The sequence below is a fragment of the Helicoverpa armigera genome, chromosome 27, assembly GCF_030705265.1.
Source record: "Helicoverpa armigera isolate CAAS_96S chromosome 27, ASM3070526v1, whole genome shotgun sequence".
Taxonomy (NCBI): domain Eukaryota; kingdom Metazoa; phylum Arthropoda; class Insecta; order Lepidoptera; family Noctuidae; genus Helicoverpa; species Helicoverpa armigera.
Genome location: NC_087146.1, coordinates 4,300,968 through 4,322,309, shown reverse-complemented (window position 1 = coordinate 4,322,309; position 21,342 = coordinate 4,300,968). Strand labels below are relative to the sequence as shown.

The 21,342-nt window shown below is 36.6% G+C and overlaps 1 protein-coding gene and 5 long non-coding RNA genes across 6 annotated transcripts in view; 1 reads left to right on the top strand and 5 right to left on the bottom strand.

Moving 5' to 3' along the window:
• LOC135118892 (dymeclin-like) overlaps positions 1 to 21,342 on the top strand; it is a 55,806-nt gene that overhangs the window by 7,780 nt on the left and 26,684 nt on the right. The gene's annotated exons all lie outside the window — the stretch shown is intronic.
• Positions 348 to 3,550, bottom strand: LOC135118899 (uncharacterized). The gene is made up of 4 exons (XR_010277846.1): positions 2,872 to 3,550; positions 1,723 to 1,785; positions 1,374 to 1,427; positions 348 to 441 (listed from the first exon to the last, which is right to left on the bottom strand). It is a non-coding gene; the product is annotated as an uncharacterized LOC135118899 (long non-coding RNA).
• LOC135118893 (uncharacterized) lies at positions 5,654 to 7,219 on the bottom strand. Its single transcript, XR_010277839.1, has 3 exons — positions 7,061 to 7,219; positions 6,122 to 6,249; positions 5,654 to 5,790 (listed from the first exon to the last, which is right to left on the bottom strand). It is a non-coding gene; the product is annotated as an uncharacterized LOC135118893 (long non-coding RNA).
• Positions 9,581 to 11,331, bottom strand: LOC110384626 (uncharacterized). Its single transcript, XR_010277840.1, has 3 exons — positions 11,207 to 11,331; positions 10,413 to 10,540; positions 9,581 to 9,815 (listed from the first exon to the last, which is right to left on the bottom strand). It is a non-coding gene; the product is annotated as an uncharacterized LOC110384626 (long non-coding RNA).
• On the bottom strand, positions 13,587 to 14,648 carry LOC135118897 (uncharacterized). Its single transcript, XR_010277845.1, has 3 exons — positions 14,452 to 14,648; positions 13,958 to 14,041; positions 13,587 to 13,738 (listed from the first exon to the last, which is right to left on the bottom strand). It is a non-coding gene; the product is annotated as an uncharacterized LOC135118897 (long non-coding RNA).
• On the bottom strand, positions 16,975 to 18,345 carry LOC126055204 (uncharacterized). The gene is made up of 3 exons (XR_010277844.1): positions 18,253 to 18,345; positions 17,430 to 17,507; positions 16,975 to 17,174 (listed from the first exon to the last, which is right to left on the bottom strand). It is a non-coding gene; the product is annotated as an uncharacterized LOC126055204 (long non-coding RNA).

Below are 21,342 nucleotides of genomic sequence, written 5' to 3'. Positions count from 1 at the left end.
GAGGTCAGATAGGCAGTCGCTTCTTGTAAAGCACTGGTACTCAGCTGAATCCGGTTAGACTGGAAGCCGACCCCAACATAGTTGGGAAAAGGCTCGGGAGGTGATACATCTTATGGGATGGTGTTCAATCAAGGAGCATTGCAATTTTGCTGTAAAGCAATAAATTTTAAACTGATCTCATTACAAATAGGTACCAATAGATTTGACGTTCTACCAAAAACATTTTTTTTCACATTCTTCTATACTCTTTTTTTTTTCTTAGCCCTTACTGTCCCACTGGTGGGCAAAGGCCTCACCATTTTGTCTCCACACCTCTCGATCTTTTGAGACCTCTCACCAATATTCTCACAAAAGTCTATAGAACATGAGTCTTACCAACATTAATTGGTTCTTGGACATGGTGTCTATTCGGAAAAGTGTCATTCTGCTGCATCGGATATCCTGAAAAGCGAACCAATTATTATCATTTATTTATTTATTACATACTAGCTGATCCCGCGAACTTCGTATCGTTTAAACCTTCTCTGGAACTCTACAAACATTTTAAAACCAAAAAAAGCCAAATCGGTCCAGCCATTCTCGAGTTTTAGTCAGACTAACGAACAGCAATTCATTTTTATATATAAAGAAAGATTAAGATTATCACATAATTACATAAGTTATGCCATTTTAAATAGGGCAAGTTTGCGCTCCCAATTACAGGCGATCACATGTAATCGTTACTTGGCAATTGAACCATTTAATAAGTTATACCCTTTCCAACAAAAAAATAATAATTTCAAATTGGATGCCAAACGACAGAGTTATGCGCGAACAAATATATATTTTTCAATATCCCACTTGAGAGGCTCCCCCATTTTTGGGAAGTCAGTAAAAAAGTTCCTTATTTTGATGTTTCTTCTTCTTCTTTAGTCGGTCCCTCACTCGTTGAGGATCGTGACCCCATCTCCTACGCCGACTATTAGCTGTCGCCAGCGTTCTCTAAATTTTGATGTTTAATAACCTCTTAACACAATAGATAGAAAACTGTTGTAATTAATTTTATTTTCTTTTAAAAAGAGTGTCCATGGAGTTTCTTGCCAGTTCTTCTCCATGAGACCAACTCTTTGGAACCGTGCTACTAACTACTTTGACGTTTCGAAAAAGCTTTCATAGGCCTATTAGTTTTTTTTTTTAAGTTTGAGTTTTAGCTTAACACAGAAAGAAGAACACAGAAGGAAAACATCTCGACGAAACCTGGACAATATAGTCTGAAATCACCAACCCGCATTGAGCAAGCGTGGTGATTAACGCTCAATCCTTCTCCGTGTGAGAGGAAGCCGCAGCCCAGCAGTGGGACGATAAAAAGGCTGTAACAAAACATCAATTCTTACCATAGATTATTGGCTCTCTATCCGGAATACTGTAATTCATCTGCTCAGGGATATCTGAAAGCAAATCCAATCTTGGTCAGGCCGATTTTATATTTAAAAGTTTAGCTCATGCAAGTAACTTTCGATAAAAGAGAATGCCCAAAAGCCGTCTACCAATGTTAAACGTTGCAGAACCAAAATAATAAAATCCTCATCTTCCGAGCCTTTTCCCAACTATGTTGAGGAGGTCAGATAGGCAGTCGCTCCTTGTAAAGCACTGGTACTCAGCTGCATCCGATTAGACTGGAAGCCGACCCCAACATAGTTGGGAAAAGGCTAGGCAGATGAGATGAATGAATTTCAGTCTTACCATAGTTTTGTGGTATCCAAGTTTCAGGTGGTGGTGGTGTAGCATTCAATTGTGTAAGCATTTCTGAAAGCAAAACAAATCATGTTAGGAAAAGGTTACATATTAATATTGTGAAACAACTATAATCCATTGGAATATAATAGGTAAACCGTTTCCGTGATTCAATAATGCAAACTACTGTATACTATAGACCAATCGCAAACCAATGGAATGTCATTGGTATACGATTGGTCTTATATTAGTAGCAGAATGCCCGCTAAAACTGCTATTGCGATTCAATTTATATTCAATGTTGACATTATTAACTTAGAAGAATCGGGCCCCTGTTCAGTAGTTCCAGCTCGCAAGCCAAACAGACAGGTATTATGAATTATATGAATTTGGATAACTAAATAGTTACTACGTAAGTCTTACCATAGTTCTGTGGTGTCGTTTCTTCGAGTGGTGTAGTAGCATTCAATTGTGTAAGAATATCTGAAAGCAAAACAAATAATGTTTAGGAAAAGGTTAGGTACATATTTTTTTAAGAATACTTGAAGTGTGATCTATAAACGATTCTGTCTGAACCCAAATATGTAGTTTTTAGAATGTTTGTCTGTTTATCTGTTTGTCTGTAGGTATGTCCGGAGTAAACTCAAAAAGTACTGCACGGATTTACTTCAAACTTTGCATGAATATTGCTAAGAGGGTCAGGACATATATCGTCACGCTAACACTTTTTTTTAACGACGTCAAAAATCATCAAATGACCCCTCCCGCTGTGGGTTAACAGCGGTGAGGGAGTGTCAGACTCTTACTGACTGAAACCGTCGTGTTCCGTCGTAGGCCCTTTATGTACCAGGGCCGCGGTAACTCTTTCGAACAACCCGCAGCCCCGGCAGGCCCGGGGGATGAGCAATGAACCATTTCTGCTAACGTTTATATGCATATTTGAATGTTCTACTCATATTAGTTGACCGGCCTATAATAATCAATCTTTACACAGAAAATCAAAAATTGCACATTTATTATGCTATCATGTGAAAGAATACACCTACGGGATGAGTAGTACTTTGGCAATTCTATATTGCCCACGCAGACGAAGTCGCGGGCAACAACTAGTAAATAAATATGAATATAGGAAACTAAATAGATACACGTAAGTCTTACCATAGTTTTGTGGTGTCGTTTCTTCGAGTGGTGTAGTGGCATTCAGTTCTGTAAGGATTTCTAAAAGCAAAACAAATTATGTTTAGGAAATTGTTACACATAATATGTATATTGCAATATTATGTTACATATTTTAGTCAGTTAAACGACTTATTGTAGTAGTATTGTTTCCTGCGGCGATAAAACGTACGCCTGTGTCCATCCCTGTACCATATAGGCGAGGAATTGGTCAACAATAATTCCATAACCGGCACGCGCATCTAAGGCGCCAAAAGGGGTCGGAGCGTCTGAGCGGGGCGAGGATAACAATACGTGCGCTAGCTTATAACTAAAAGTCGTAAGCGACAAAATGGTTTTGTAATTTTATTATTTAGAAATGATAATTTGATAAAAATTCCTTCTACAATTTTAAAGAGTATGTATATACTCAACTACTAAAAAAGTTAAGAGGCTTAAATCGGTCCCGTTTGCCCATAATATGTGAATCTCTTTTTAAAAAGAGGTATGTTTGATATATTTTTCTCTGTTATAAAAGTTACCTAATCATGTTTCTACGTCTAACAAAATAAGGTTTATATCATGAACTTTCAGGTAACCAAGTTGTATTTGGATCCGTTTTGTATTTACTGAGAAAAATTGAAATCCTTGGCGCCAAAAATTCCAATTCGTCCTCTTAAAATCTGTTCAATAGCTAGTTTTGATGTTGAAACCAAATAAACAGACAGATAGAGATTTTAAAAAAATGAATATGAATATAACTAAATAGTTACTACCTAACACTAAATAGTTGATACTAAATACTACTAAATAGTCACTAAATAGTTAGGGGTATTGGGTTGCCGGGTAACTGGGTTGAGGAGGTCAGATAGGCAGTCGCTCCTTGTAAAGCTCTGGTACTCAGCTGTATCCGGTTAGACTGGAAGCCGACCACAACATAGTTGGGAAAAAGGCTCGGTGGATGCAGTTACTACGTAAGTCTTACCATAGTTTTGTGGTGTCGTTTCTTCGAGTGGTGTAGTGGCATTGAATTGTATAGGGATTTCTGAAAGCAAAACCAATTATGGTTAGAAAAAGGTACATATTATAATGATACACGATAAACTGTGTAGGTCCCGGCAGTCATTGAACATCCTTGGCAGTCGTTATGGGTAGTCAGAAGCCAGTAAGTCTGACGCCAGTCTAACCAAGGGGTATTGGGTTGCCCGGGTAACTGGGTTGAAGAGGTCAGATAGGCAGTCGCTTCTTGTAAAGCACTGGTACTCAGCCGACCCCAACATAGTTGTTAGTAGTAACAAAATAATTTGCTTACCTAGTGGTCATAGCGCACAAAGTAAACAAACAGTTATTATAGAATAAATGAATACAATAGGTACCTAAATAGGAACTAACGTATCTAGACTACTAACGTAAGTCTTACCATAATTTTGTGGCGTTGTCTCTTCAAGTGGAATAGTGGCATTCAATGTTATAGGGATTTCTGGAAGCAAAACCAATGAATTAAGTTTCGACTAAGACAAGAAACTAATCTAGAATTTTTCACACTTACATAATTTTTCGAAGTTAAACTATTTTGTTTTAATGCCAAAGGGTCCCGTGCCGTTGCTCATGACTTTTATTAGATTCATAGGTCCCTAGTCTAGTGGGTAAAGAACCAACCTCTCGAGTATGAGGGTGTAGGTTCGATTCCAGGTCAGGCAAGTACCAATGCAACTTTTCTAAGTTTGTATGTACTTTCTAAGTATATCTTAGACACCAATGGCTGATAAAAAGTTGAAGGAAAACATCTTAAAGAAACCTGAACTATAAAGTCTGAAATCACCAACCCGCATTGAGCAAGCGTCGTGATTAATGCCCAATTCTTGTGAGAGGAGGCCGCAGCCCAAGCAGTGGGACGATAAAAAGGCTGTAACAGTAACTTAGGTCCCTAGCCTACTTAGTTTGGGCACTGCAGAGGCCTAAGTTCAACGCCTTAGAAAATTGAACGTGAGAATTCATAGCAAAAAGTTGTTTCAAGAAAACTGCCTATAACTATAGTAAATACATATAATAACACTTACCATTTATCCTAGTATCAGCACTCACTAATATAAAACACCAAAATAATATGAAGAAATGCTTCATTTTTACCCAACTACGCACCTCAAAATGCGATTTACTTTAGTTCCTACGTAGATATTATTGTAAGAAATTCAACAACGTTATGAGCTAAGGTCCAGCCAGAGCAAGTATTTAATATCTTCTATAATGGTTGGGGTCTAAAAATATATAAAACGGGAATACAAGTTTTATTTCATACAGGTTTAACTAGATGCCCTTGGTATAGCAGGGTTAATTAGGGTTCTTTACCCAAAGGGTAAAACGGGACTCTATAATTTCTTATGATATAACATTCGGTAAGGCATATTCAAATAATGTCATTTTCATTAACTGTTTTGGGATAAGGACAGGAGGATGATTTCATTTATTGTTTCGATGGAAAAAAGGTTTTCATCATCATCTTAGCCGTAGGACGTCCACTGCTGAACATAGGCCTCCCCCTTAGATCTCCACAGATACTTGTTATAGGCGACCTGCATCCAGCGTCTTCCGGCGACCTTTATAAGGTCGTCTGTCAACCTTGTTGGTGGACGAAAAAGGTTTTAAAGCAAAATAAAAAACATTAAGCTTGAAGTGACAAATGTGGCGTCACAGTTTATATTTCACACAAATTGCATAAAAAATGTTTTTTTTGTCAGTTCTATAAATGTATAGAATTTGATCAGTCGTCAACTGCAGTTTCTTCAATTACATATTATCAACTTTGCGGTTCTAAAATCTCCAATTAGTCCCAGTTTCAACATTTTGATATCCGAACCGTTTTCAGTTGTCAAACCGCTGAGAGTATTTGTGGATATATGAAAGGTGGCGCTTTATTTGTACCTGAAATTACAAAATTAATTAGCAATATCTAGACATCAATACTAGTATTATAAATGCGAAAGTAACTCTGTCTGTCTGTTACGCTTTCACGTCTAAACCACTGAGCCGAAAAATAAAATTTGGTACAGAGATAGAGTTGACCTTGAGAAAGAACATAGGATAGTTTTTATCCCGTACTTTTGAAGAGTTCTCTTGGAAACGCGATATAACCGAACTAAGCGGAAGCTAGTTTATAAATAAACAAATGTAGTGCTAGTCCTTAAGACGCAAAATGATTTTTAGGCACGTTATCTTTTTTTGATATTGTGAAGAAAAAAGAGAAAATTCTTACTGTTATTATTTTTCTTCTTAAACGGACTGTTCAAGGCTTTGGTTTTCCTCTGGCTTGTTCGTAAATATGTTCCAATTGCCTCGGCGGTAGAATATTGTTGTGAACTATGAAAGGCGGCCTTTTTGTACCTGAAATTATAAAAGGTCCTGAAATCTATTGGAAAAAATTGTATTTCCTTAACTAGCTCCCGCCCGCGGCTTCGCTTGCGTGGTATGTTGATAAAAATGTGTGTATGTTTTAATTTAGAGTATCACCTATCTACAGACCAATCGGTCCATCCGTTTTTGCGTGAAAGAATAACAAACATACATCCATACATTCTCACAAACTTTCACATGTATAATATTTGTAGGATGTTTTCAGCTGCAAAAAAATACTGCTTTATTTATAGATAATCGTATGTTACGTATGACACAAGATGGTCACCCATCCACGGAGCAACCGCACGGTATGTTGCTTGACCTTGAGATAGGTTAGATCATCAAAATAATCACTAATGTAACTTATGGACACACTAGAGACATTTAATGGTTACTTAAGCCGTTCCTTAGTGCAGAATTTCTATGAGAAACTGTCACTAAGGAGTGACTTAAGTAATCATTATCCCCCTTTCTTATAAAATCTCTAATCACCTTCTAAGCAACATTTTATCTAATCACAACTTAAGTAGTGATTAAATGTTAATTAAGATATGCTTAAGCAACGTTTATAAGTAAGAATTTTCGTAAACAACCCTTAAGTATTACTTATATTTAATTCACGTTTATAAGTAAGGCTGTAAATGTGTCTGAGAGCGGGGGTTAGAATCTAAAATTATAACTAAAGAATCTTGGACATCAATAACTTATTTGTGAAGGAAAATATATTTTGATGAAACTTAGAATCATGTGTCTCAAAGTTATATCCACTACATACCTAACTAAAGAAATATGCACTAACCTTTGTTCTTCTTATCAGCAGCAACCAGTAGAAAACACAAAAACAATATATATAAAAGCTTCATTTTTACTAAGTAAGTTAATATTGTATGAAGTGCAACACCGTTGTGGTTTAAGACGCAGTCAGGACAAGCATTTAATAGTGACTACACCTAATGATATGCGCTCAATAAAGTAGAACACAGAAGTACAACTTATCCTGCCGGGGCTGCGGGTTGTTCGAAAGAGTTACCGCGGCCCTGGTACATAAAAGGCCTACGACGGAACACGACGGTTTTTAGTCAGTAAGAGTCTGACACTCCCTCACCGCTGCTAACCCACAGCGGGAGGGATTTTTAACGTCGTTAAAAAAAGAAGAAGTACAACTTATACAGGAATGTATTTTATTCAGTGCAAACTTTGTCAACTTATAGTTAAATAAGTTTTAAAGATACGTATATTTTTATTTTGTCGTGTTTTAGTACAAAAAAGAATAGTTATTAATAGCGAAAGGTGTTTATTTTGTAACCGATTGTACGGTTACAGTCGTCATGGTAGGCACGGCGCGGCGGCAACGCGAAACCGGATAGTATCCATGTTTCGCTGATTTTAAGGCTACTACTAATTTTTACTGATGATATGCAGATATACACTAAATTGTAATATTAAATATAAAAACATTTAATTTGTATAGATTATTATTAAACTGATCTGGCTGAAAACTGGCCATTCTCGAAACCTAAACTAGTTCCCATCTGAATTTTTCAAAATTGGACCGGTACTTTCTGAGATTTCATCCATAGTGAAATCTAAGTTTTTCTCAAGTTATTTATCCTCAATACACACTCGCCTTGAATGACAATCATATAAAATACGCAGCATAACTTCTGATATTATTCTGTTTTATTTATACACTATGGATAATTCCTAAAATTTTTCCTTAATACGGGATTTCTCATCACTCATTCAAAAGAGGCACGAACCAATTCAACTGTTTAGTCCTTTGTTTGAATAGAATTTGTCTCATCGCTATCATAAAGGCCTATTCAGACCTAAGCGGTATTCGCTACCGTCTGCGGCAGAGAAAACCTTGTGAGTATGCGGTAATATTAGTGTTCAGACCTAAGCGGTATTCGCTACCACCTGCGGCAGAGAAAACCCAGTGGGTATGCGATAATATTACTGTTCATGTTCGGGATGCATGCCGCTGCTCCCGCGCGGTATGTCTACCCTCAGCGGCAGTGAATATCGCTCAGATCGCTCTAGCCGCGGTACTTGATACTAAATACCTGAGCGAAACCCGCGCGGTATGTACCTCTAGTCCTCTACCCACAGCGGCAGCGAATATCGCTCAGGTTTGAATAGGCCTTAATACCTTTTCTTTAATTCGGATTCGCGGTGGAAAAAGTCCCTTTTTAACCGACCTTGTCAGCATGGGTTACGTTTTTGGGGTGTGTATTTCTGCTGACATCATATGTCCTAGAGTTTTTAAGGACATGTATAAAAACAAGGGGTAGGATTGCCCTCTAAATATCTTGGTTAAGGAGGTCCGATAGGCAGTCGCTCTATGTATGTGGCGATCCGTTCATCAGGTACCTTCGGTCTAGGCTAGACAAATGATGTGTCATTTGATTCTTTCTTAGTACCTACTCTTGATTGTGAGAGTGATACTGGATACCGTTTCCCAACTGTGTTGGGGTCGGCTTCCAGTCTAACAGGATGCAGCTGAGTACCAGACTGCCCACCTGGTCTCCTCAACCCAGTTACTCTACTAGTGTTAGTTTGAACAAAGGATATATTCAAACCCACAATAGTTATATTTTTTTCAAAAAGTCTCGCAACATGGCACGCACACTTTAATATTTTTCGTAGAAAATATGCAAGGGTCAATGACTTTTAGGTATACTCCCTTTTCCCCTGGCACTTTGCTCTGCTGTTTACAAATTCTGTTCTAGCGCGGTTCCGTTGGACAATTAAATCACAAAGAACACGGATCACAATCCATACAAAATTGCCCCACGTCCTAAAACAAAGTGATGTATTTCAAAAAAAAAAGATAAAAATGTTTAAAAAAATATGGCATACTCTTTAATTTAATTTTTGTACACCTTCGTACGAAAAAATTGTTCAGGCGCTAGCATAGTTGTCACTATCCGCCTTAATGGAAAGTTCTCAACAATACGAATAATATAAGACCAAGTACGAGGTGGTTTACATATTCAGTTGTCGAATTCCCCCGACCTTCTTTTTTAAAATTATTTAGTCCTTGTAATAGATGGTGGTTTTATTCGTGATGAAATCCCCAAATTAAACAAATACGAATTAATAAAATACAATTTGTTTTCAGCTGGGTAGTTGACTAGGACTTGACGGACTGAATCATATTTTAAATTAGGTATATAATTTCTTATATAACATTTGGTAAGGCATATTAAAATAATATCACTTTCATTTACTGTTTTTAGATAAGGGCAGGAGGATGATTTCATTTATTGTTTCGATAGAAAAAAAGCTTTTAAAGCAAAATAAATATACATCAAGCTTCAAGTGACAAATGTGACGTCACAGTTTATATTTCACACAAAATACATAAAAAATGATATTTTTGTCAGTTCCTTCTTTCCTTTTTTCTTATAATCCTGCTTTCATTATTAATTCTGTTCGTAAATTGATTGATCACGGTTTGAGTTTTCCACTGGCTTGTTTGTAAAGATGTTCCATTTGACTCCGTGGCAGAATATTTGTGTGATATATGAAAGGTGGCGCTTTATTTGTACCTGAAATTACAAAACTTATTAGCAATATCTATACATACTTACTAATATAATAAAAAGGAATCTCTTATTTGTGTCTCCTGTGTACCTAAAAGACATAAAACATAAGCCTGACTGCCTCGTTGGTCTAGCAATATCTATCGATTTTATAGGCCACGGCGGCTGTTCTCATGTAAGGAGATCAGATAACTGCGCAGGACATATAATAGTGCACAAGCATTTGCGCAGACACAGGTGCACTCACTATTCCTTCACTCTCATAGCGCGATGGGACGGCAATTCGAATCGACCGGCTGTCATTGAACATCCTTGGCAGTCGTTACGGGTAGTCAGAAGCCAGTAAGTCTGACAACAGTCTAACCAAGCGGTATTGTGTTGCTCGGGTTACTGGGTTGAGGCGGTTAGATGGGCAGTCGCTCCTTGTAAAGCACTGGTACTCAGCTGAATCCGGTTAGACTGGAAGCCGACCCCAACATAGTTGGGAAAAGGCTCGGAGGATGATGACATGTAGTGCGAGTCCTTAAGACGCAAAATTATTTTTGCAGGCAGGTTATCTTTTTTGCTGTTGTAAAGAAAAAATAAAAAAAAATACTGTATTACTTTTCTTCTTAAACCCATTAATCAAGGCTGTATTGGTGTTGTCCCTTTTTTGTTATCTTTGTAAATCTTTATCATTTTACTCGCCGGTAGAAGTCTATCGAGAATCATGAAAGGCGGCTGTTCAGTTCCTGAAATTATAAAGAGCTCCTGTAATCTATTGGAGAAAATTGCCGGCTTTTCACTATGGGATATAGTATATATTACTTCCTAAGATATAATGTTTTATCGCTCATCAATCATATGTTACGTAGTGATAATCTTATGTTACGTATGGACACAAGATGGTCACCCATCCACGGACCGACCGCACGGAATGTTGCCCCAAAATGATTACTTTTTTATGTAACTCATGGACACACTCAGTGACATTTAATGGTTACTTAAGCCGTTCCTTAAGGCCTTATTACACTTGACTAAATTCAGTCGTCTAAATGATTCAGTCACTAAATTCAGTCAAATGTAATCGCATTTAGGAAGGTAGTTTTCATTAAATCATTTAGAAACCTAATTAGACAAACCTATTTAGACGACTGAATTTAGTCAAATGTAATAAGCCCTTTAGTGCAGACTTTCTATGAGAATCTGTCACTAAGGAGTGACTTATGTAATCATTAAATGTCTCTGAGTGCGGGGGTTAAGAATCTAAAATTTAAATTAAAGAAACCAATAATCTTGGACATCAATAACTTATTTGTGAAGGTAAATATAATTTGATGAAACTTAGAATCATATGTCTCAAAAAAATATCTCAAAGTTATTAGCCACACAATTATATTAAAAAAATATTCACTTACCATCATTCTCAATATCAGCGGCAATGCCGGCAATCAGTAGAAAACACAAAAACAATAAATATAAGAGCTTCATTTTTAAGTAAGCTAGGTATTATAGATATTGTATGAAGTTCAAAAACGATTTGGTTAAAACGCAATTGCAGCAAGCATTTTATTTACTTACTCCTTCTATTGTTATGCGCTTAAGAAAGTAGAAAACAGAAGTATAACTTAGATTTTTTTTTGCGAAGATTCCCTCCGCTATATAATATAATCATCGGCACGAATCTTGAGCGCTGACCTATACCTGCGCAGAAGTAATTTATTGTGTCCCTTTTGTGGTATGAAGTGAGGCGCGGGGGCGGGCTAAACCGGTGATTGGCTCGCAGGGCATCGCGTCACAGCCGTCACTCGGTATTGGTTCTTTGCAAATAAATCACTTCTGCGCAGATGAAGGAGTTGGGTGGAGGAGGTTAGATAGGTAGTCGCTTCTTGGAAAGCACTGGTACTCAGCTGCACCCGGTTAGACTGGAAGCCGACCCCAACATAGTTGGGAAAAGGCTCGGGAGATGATGATGATTCTTGTTCTTTATTATATTAACCTATAGTCCAGTCCAGTGAATGAAATGTTTGAATCGTTATATATCTCCGAAACAGTGGCTCGTAGGAAAAAAAGTATTATATTAGTTCATAGATAATTTTATAATCTACAATTTTACCGAAGATATTATTGTGATAAAACTTACTGTTTTGCTTTCTTTTAAAAAAATCTAGGAGACTTGACTTCTGATATTATTCTGTTCTATACACTATGGATAATTTATATAATTTTTCCTAAATAGCGATTAATAGGATTTCGCATCCGTCATTCAAAATGAGCATGAGCCAATTAAACTGTTTAATCATTTGTAACATTTGTCATAGCAAATTCCTAATTCCTAACTAATATTATAAATGTGAAAGTAACTCTTGTCTGTCTGTCTTTCTGTCTGTCTGTCTTTTCTTCACGCCCGATTTGTATGAAATTTGGTACAGACATAGTTTCGAACTTTAGAAAGGAAATAGGATAGAAAAATATATATGTAAATAAAAAATACAATTAAGAACATATGGCGCCATCTATTGGTCAAACCAAAAATCTGCCAGAAGTCGCTATTCCACGCGAACGAAGTCGCGGCCAAAAGCTAGTTTGTCATAAGTACATTTGTTTCAAATAGGCGGTGGAAAAACAACCTAACAAAAAATGGTAGCCCCCATTAAATTACAAATTAATGTCATGGTTTTCATACAGAGCGTGTCCAACCTAATCACATTAAATTAAATACGCTAATATACTGGTTAATATATGTTGATTAGCATAAAGAAAAAAATAAAATACGTAAAAATAAAAAACAAAAATTTCTAACAAAGTAAATAGAATAAAAATGTGTGAGAATTAGAATACCATATAAAGAGTCAGTCATTACAAACAACGGAAATTCTCCCTTGAAAACTGACAGCTGTCAACTGGTCAAATAATTCGATACCCCTAACTTTATCTCTGCTTTACACATGATGTTGTAGGTAAATTATGAAAACGAAAAATGACTCCTGTGTCTAAACCACTGAATGGTATTTTTTTTTACAATTCGCCATAGAATATCATGAAGTCTATGTGATAGGATTTAATGTGATTAGGTCCGTCAAACCCGATATATATTTAGTACTAGCCGGTATCCCGCGGTTTCACCCGCTTCCCGTGGGAACCACTGCCCGTACCGGGATAAAATAAAGCTTACGCTAACTTACTCGGGAAAAGTTACCCCCCAACTTTTAGGCCTTTAGTTGGTAAAAATTAAATAGTTCTACTGTTTATTTATAAATCAGGAAAAGCTCTATATGAGTCACAGACCGGTTTTTACTGCTTTATAGGATAACACAGTATTAATTTATGTACTTAAACTTAATTTCCTTATTGATATCTATACTAACATAATTAAGAGGATATATTTTTTTTACTTAAGAGGCTCCAAAATATTTGAACCGATTTCTGAAATTCTTTTTAGGGTACGAACAAACAAAAAATTCCTCTTTATTATATTGATGTACCTAGGTAAGGGGTATTGGGTTGCCCGGGTAACTGGGTTGAGGTGGTCAGATAGGGCAGTCGCTCCTTGTAAAGCACTGGTACTCAGCTACATCTGGTTAGACTGGAAGTCGACCCCAACATAGGTGAGAAAGTTGAGAAAAGGGCTCAAGGCAAAGGATGACCTAGATTATTTGCTTATTTTGGGAATTTTACTTTCATTAAGATCAAGTCTGCATCGTAAATAAAATTTATTTGATTTTGCTCTTTAAATAAAATAGCTTTATTTTTTAAAAGTATTTTAATGCTGTAATTTTTTTTTTTATCTTATTTAGTTTCTGATGCTTTTATCAAAACTTGTCTGAATTAAAGTTCTCAGATGTTCACTTTTTAAGCGTTTTTCTTCCCTTCAGTTGATGCTTTATTCATGTCATATTGGTTTTGTATTTGAGTGTAACTCGCTAAATATGGAGCGGGTACTTGCTGGCCTGAAAATAAATAGATTATATTAATATACAAGATTATAGACGAGCACTTTTTGAACGTCAAAATTTACAAGAGACAGCCCCCAAAACGCCCGCTCTTCACCACTTCCTGTGTTTTTGCTGGGAAGAAGAAGTGGCGGAACAAACTCCCCAACACCACAGCGTTTGTTAGGTTAGAAGTACCTTTCAATATACATATATGTATAGAGATATTTGTCTTACCTGGTAAATTAGCATTCGGCTTCTCATTGATCTTGTTTATAATATAATCAACAGGAATTATTGGGCTGCGTGGCGCAGCAGCAGCTGAAAAAACATAGAATATTATGACTTTACTCACCACTAAAACTTTACATAAAGTGTATTATTCAAAACTATCTGTTTCTGCCGGTTTCTCCTTCATTCCGAGGGTAATATTCTCCGAACTCAGTTAAAACGTAGCCAAAGTTTCAAGTGATGAACTTGATATTATTAGGCTGAAAAGTTTGTCTGAATGCCCTGATCACTTGAACTATTGGTTCGATAGTAAATTCTTCGTGAAAAGATATATATAAGTACCTACAAATACAGGCTACTTTTTATCCTGATGAGTGAAACATTTCACTTGGGGCGCAGGTGAAAACTGGCAGAAACGATTTTAAAAATTATCTCAGTGCTAGATAGCCCTTTTTTCGCAAAGAAGTTTAATAGAATATAAAAATAAATAAATAACTTACTTCCATCTGCAATCTCTTGCCCATAACTATAGCCGAACACAAAGAAAATCAACAAAATATATAGAAACTTCATTTTAAAGACGTCTGTTTGTAAAGACAACTTGTTCAGGTGTGGCTAAAAATATATTAATGCTAGGAATAAATATGGATACGAGTAGCCTTTCTTGCCCTTTAAGATATTTGCGCGTGAGTTGAGATTGGGACACATCGTGCGCGAACGCAGTTATTTTTTTATTTATTTATTGGTTATTAAAAGGTACATTATATATTCTAAAATGTACAAAATGTCCAACAAAACTGTATGAACTCCCACAGCCCTTTGTGCTTTGTGCCCACAAACAGACAGAATTGTGTTGCTGGGGAGTTTGTTCCACCACTTCTTCTTCCCAGCAAAAACACATAGGAAGTGGTGAATGGCGATGTTTATAGGCTGTCTTTTTAAAATTAGACTTTCATAAAGTGCTGATTTTCAGCCTACTTTGAATAAATGACTTTTTATCTATACATTTAGAATTATTAAAAATTCACATTATCAGCCTTTTTATCGTTCCACTGCTGGGCTCAGACCTCTTCAGAGAAGGATTGAGTGTTAATCACCACGCTTGCTCAATGCGAGTTGGTTAACGCTCAATCCTTCTCCGTGTGAGAGGAGGCTGCAGCCCAGCAGTGGGACGATAAAAAGGCTGATGATGATACCGATAATATATTAAAATAGCTTAGTATATTATTTAAATTCATTATTTAAAATTGCAAGAACCTAGTGTGTCCCTACCTTTATACAATTTTGTCTGAGAACCGGTAACTACAGCTATATTAAGAAAAAAATGATGCCTAGGGTTTTTTTTCCTTTAACTATATATATCTTCGTTCCTCATTGGAATATTACTAGTTTATTTAAGACTTACTTTTGTCCGCGGTTTCACCCGCGTCCCTTGAGAACTACTGCTCGTACCGGGATAAAATATAGCCTATGTTACTCGGGGATAGTTTAGTTTTCCAATAGTGAAAGAATTTTTCAATCTGTTCAGTAGTTTCGGAGACCCTGTTTAACGTTACAAAGGCGAAAATTTGTTTGTATGTTTGTCATTTCTTCACGCGCTAACGGCTGAACGGGTTTAGTGAAAATGTAGCATATTAAGTATGCTTTATGATTGCCAAGTTGTATAGCCTGATGTAGATCCCCTGGGGCTCGGGAAAGTTCGCGAGCCAAAGCTAGTTAGGGATAATAAATAAAAAACAAAAAATTGGTTGCTTTACATTTAATCTTAAATTAGTATTTTATATTCTTAGGTAAACATTCAGGTTTTACAACTCTTTTCTGGTTTTTGATGGCATCATATCGTTGACGGAAGTATTCCAGTGGTCCTGATAATACAAGCATATGAAACCCTTGTATCCGTTTACCTGAAAATTAAACAAAAATTACTGTAAAGTAGACGAAGTACTTACATGTTTATTTACATAGTTATATACATAGATATTTACAACACAAAAAAACTATCCTAGTAAAACAATTAAAAAAAACTATATCTAAAAAGCGTCAAAAAATTCATCCTCATCGCTGTCAACTGAGGCTGGCAGCATTACCTCGTTGGATCTCCATGCTGATCCTTTGTCCGTGGTAATAGCCAGCCTTTTGGTCACGAGAAGCGTCAACCAGCCGCCTAGACAGATCTTTAAATAGGGTTGTGCTTATTGGGACCCTATGACCCGAGGGTTTCAACCCCAAACGGTTCGAAAATATAGTTGCCGACAAGGCCACTATATTTCCGCCACTTGAGGTTCTAGTAGCCTATATTCCATTTGAGTAAGTAAATAACTGAAGGTAAACAATATTGATAAGACTATTGATTTTTATCTCAGTTTCAAAATAAAATCCGGTTAAAAATCAATGTAATTAACAATGACTAACACCCAGTTTCTTCATCAAAAGTAAAAGCCAATGTAATGGCATAAAGTAAAAGTAACGGTTAAAGTCTTTTCACGATTTTATCTATTAGTTTTGCTGTTACTTTAGCTTTGAAAACCCGAATTTGACCGTTACTTTTACTTTATATGACATTACATTGGCTTTTACTTTTGATGAAAAAACTGGCTGTTAGACAGACCGACTCGGAGACGAGAGCAAATTCTAAATACGTTGAAAATCGAGTACTCATTATTTGTAGTAAGGCTTATTTTTGCATGTGCACTGCTTTTGTCATTAAGAATGCTCGAAGGCGCTCGGTGTGAAATTAAAGAGGAGCGTAACTTTTTCTCGGTCTTGCAGACGTTGCTCTTTCAGCCGATCGGAGCCGATTCCGGTGTGTGTGAAAAGGAAATTGCGCGCCGATGCTCCCCGAGCCGGTCTGTCTGAACAGACCCTTAGGGTACGAACAAACAAAAATTTCCTGTTTATTATATTAATATACCTAGATTATTTGCTAATTTTGGTAATTTTACTTTCATAAAGATCAAGTTTCCATCGTAAATAAAGTTTATTTGATTTTGCTCTTTAAATAAAACTGCTACGAAATTGGTTTAAGTATTTTAATGCTGATCATTTTATTTTTTATCTTAAATCATTTTAGTTTCTAATGTTTTGATCCAAACTTGGCTAATTTAAGGTTCTCAGATTTTCACTTGTTGATCGGTTTTTTTCCTTTCGGCAGCTGCTTTATTCATGTCATATAAGTTTTGTAGGTGAATGTAAGTCCCTAAAGATGGAGGAACTACAGGCTTGCCTGAAAAAATAATTATTGAAATTATTAGAGGTCGGAATAATTTGGGTTGAGAATCATTAGCATAATTACGTCCTTGAAAGTGCAAATTAACATCTTGTATAAACGCTGTCAGAACGTCAGACATATTCTTCAGTAAAAAGCTATTTTATCATTGAAAAATCAGCCGTTTATTTCGTAGACTTTGTTTGTTTACCTTTAGTGAATTGCCTACTCAAATGGAGCAGATATAGATTTTAGTACAGGGGTTTACATTACCTGCTAAATTGGCGTCCTCATTGCTATTGTTTATAATATATTCAACAGGAACTAATGGGCGGTATGGCCCAGCAGCAGCTGGAAAGACAAACAATATTATGCCTTTATTTACCTAAAAACTGCACAAAGTATATTATTCAAAACGGCTCCCCCCAGGTTATGGGTCCATTCAGATAGACCGGGTCGGAGAGCATCGGCGCGCATTTTTCTTTTCACACAGATCGGAGCCGATCGGCTGCGCGAGTATTAAAGAGTCAAACGTCAGGAAAAAATACACGATCAGAGCCGACCGGCTCCTCTTATTATTTCACACCGAGCGTATTTGAGCATTCTCAATGACAAAAGCAGTGCGCATACAAAAATAAACCTTACTTCAAATACTAAGTATCTACTCAATTTTCGACGTGTTAAGAATTTGCTCTGCTCTCCGAGCCGGTCTGTCTGAACGGACCCTAACCCCCATTTCGGTAGTTTTCAAAAAGTAGTTGTAAGTTTCATGTGATGGTCCACGGGCCCGATTCTCCTAAGTTAATAATGTCATAATCTAATAGAAATTGAATCGCAATAGCAGTTTTAGACATATCTGGCATTCCACTACTAATATAAGACCAATCGTATTCCAACGACATTCGATTGATTTGCGATTGGTCTGCTATTTTGGTAATTTTAGTCTACAATCATATTGCAATCGTAAATCATTTGCAGACAAAATGATTCATCTAAGCTAAGGAACTACTGGTCCGATTGAAAAAAAAAATGAATGCTAGATAGCCCATTTTTGGTGAAGTTTAACAGAATTGAAACAAGATTATATAAAACTTACCTCCATTCGCAATATCTTGCCCATAACTACAGCCGAACACAAAGAAAATCAACAAGATATATAAAAACTTCATCGTTAAGACGACTGTGTGTGTGGGACACACCGTGCGCAAACGCTGTTTATACATCGTTCCTTTTATTTCCAAAATCCTCATAATAATCATCGGCACGAATATTGAGCCCTGACCTTCACCTGCGCAGAAGCAATTTATTATTGGTTTATTGCCTTGTGTGTACAGTGCGCAAAGCGATCCCCACTCTTCCGCCGAGAGCTCAATATCCGTGCCGATAACTATACCGAATCCTTCTCCGTGTGAGAGGAGGAATAATATTTATACCTTCGTTCCTTATTGGAATATTACTAGTTAATTTAAGACTAAGTTTTTCCCGTTGTGTAGGGGCTACTGCTCGTACCGGGATAAAATATAGCCAATGTTACTCGGGGATAGTTTAGCTTTCCAATAGTAAAAGAATTTTTCAAGTGAGTGCAGTAGTTTAGAAGCCTTTACAAACAAAACGAAACATGTGTCGCACCAACGACAATAATTTAACAAATGAATAAAAAAACTAAGGACAGGAGTATGGGAGATGATACAGTTATAAAAAGAAAACTTAGATATTTTTATTCACAATAAAGATTCTTTAAACCAAAAAATAAGGTAATAATAATTATTCTTTCAACTTAATAATAATACATTTATTTACGAGAACATAACACATACACAATTACGGACATTATGAAACAACTAAGACTCTAGTTCCCCGACAACATAAACGTGTAGTTTTCTCAAAACAACTGTTTACCAATTTTCACATTTAATTTTGAAAGTAACCAGTTGTTTTAAAATAACTGGTCGTCTATGTTTCCGTTAAACTAGCTTAAATTACAAAAAAGAGTATTATAAGAAAGTTTACAGAAGAGATAAAGGGAAATACATACATATGTATGTATACACCACCTACGTAAAACGGCCGGTTAACAATGATTTAGTTTTCGCTCCTTAACCATTCGTAAGATTTTTGTTAAGATTGTAAGAGTAAAGAAGTCTGGAAGCCGAGAGGTAAGTATTGATCGAGATTCTCTGTTGAAGGCTTGATCCTGTAACCGAAGAAAAAACAAATGGACAAAAAGTATTTGACAAATAAATCCACGAGCCTTTTCTAAAATAATTAAAAAAAAAAAAACTAAAATATAAGGAACCACTGGTCCGATTGAAAAAATATTTCAGTGCTAGATAGCCCATTTTTGGTGAAGTTTAACAGAATTGAAACTTTATTATATAAAACTTACTTCCATCTTGCCCATAACTACAGCCGAACACAAAGCAAAATCAACAAAAACCCCCGACCCAAAAAAATTACGCAATAATTATGACAAAAGGTTAAAAACGCTAAACCCTATAAAAAGCAAAAAATAACTTTTAGCACTAGGTAAACTAAATTTTGTCGTGTCGGGGGACCGCTCTAATTCATTACTTTAGATACGTGTTTTTTTTTTTAAACGAATGTTGTAATTAGGTAGGTATCATTTGATTTATGTAAGTATTTATGAAGGTAGAAAGCGGTCCCCCGACACGTCAAAATTTAGTTTACCTAGTGCTAAAAGTTATTTTTTGCTTTTTATAGGGTTTAGCGTTTTTAACCTTTTGTCATAATTATTGCGTAATTTTTTTGGGTCGGGGGTTTTTTTAAATTTATAATTTAATTTTATTTCATGCTTTTTAAAGGAGCTCCTTAATTTTTCCTTCTTTCATTTAATTTATTTTATTTTAAGATGGGGTCGTTATATGCGATCTCAGCCAAAGGAAGCTGTTTAACAATCCTCATGACAAACTGGCTCTGAGAGAATTGCACAGATTGAGAAACAATAAAGATTAACCTTTGGTCATTCTAGATTTTCAGCAAAAATATAAATCGGTTTATCCGTTTCATTCCGGCATTCCAGGGTTTCATCCGCCACATCCCATTTCCAGCATCAGGTTTTCGTCAATCAGAAACATGAAGAGAACTCGTCAAGACAAATTCAACGAGCCCAAACTCGATGGGTTTACTAAAAGGCAGTTCAGGGTTACATCTCCTGTCTTCGTGCCCTAACAGCAGACCAGCTCAGTGGTTCCAAAAGACATTAGTGTTTCAAATTTCAGATCCCACATATACTTGCAAGTAAACTAAGCGTGTAACATTCCTATCACATCTAGCAAACGAGCTGATGACCTTGAAGACCTGAACCGATTTCCACCAAACCTAGCTAAGAACACTCCCGACTGGCATACCTTTTAAACAAAAAAAACCGCATTACAATCGGATCATCCGTTTGGGAGCTACGATGCCACGTACACACACACACACACACACACACAGACACGTCAAACTTATAACACCCCGTCGTTTTTGCGTCGGGGGTTAAAAATATATAAAAACTTCATCTTAAAGACGACTGTGCGTAAAGACCACTTGTTCAGGTGTGGCTAAAAATATATAAATGCTAGGAATAAATATGGATGAGAGTAGCCTTTCTTGTCCTTAACGATATTTGCGCGTCAGTTGAGATTGGGACACACCGTGCAAAAGCGCATCTTTGTATTCGATTCTTAAAAATAAATCGTTTCCTGTAATTTTATTCGCAGTCGGATAGCAAAATAACTTTTACTCCATTTGAGTAGGCACATCCGTTACCGTCCCGGATCAGAATAGGACCACCCTATCACTCTCCCGTGGATGTATGTCGTAAGAGGCGACTAAGGGAGCTAAGGCCTGATGCATTCCACCAGCACTTAGGGCTACTCGCAATTTTGTGAACAAACCACCTCGATAGCATTCCCAAGGAGGGTTAGCGTCAGGCAGGCGGCCGGCTGTAAAACTTATGCTAAAACAAATTGCAGTATGTAAAGGTCCGAATATATTATAACAAGAAAAGGAGAAAACTAGCTGCGCCGAAAGCAAATAAAATTGGGATAAGGGCAGAAGGATGATGATGATTGAGTAGGCACATCAGCTGCCTAGCCTTTTACTTCACTATGTTAGGGTCAGCTTCCAGTCTTTCCAGCTGAGTACCAGTGTTTTACAAGGAGAGAATATATCTGATCTCCTC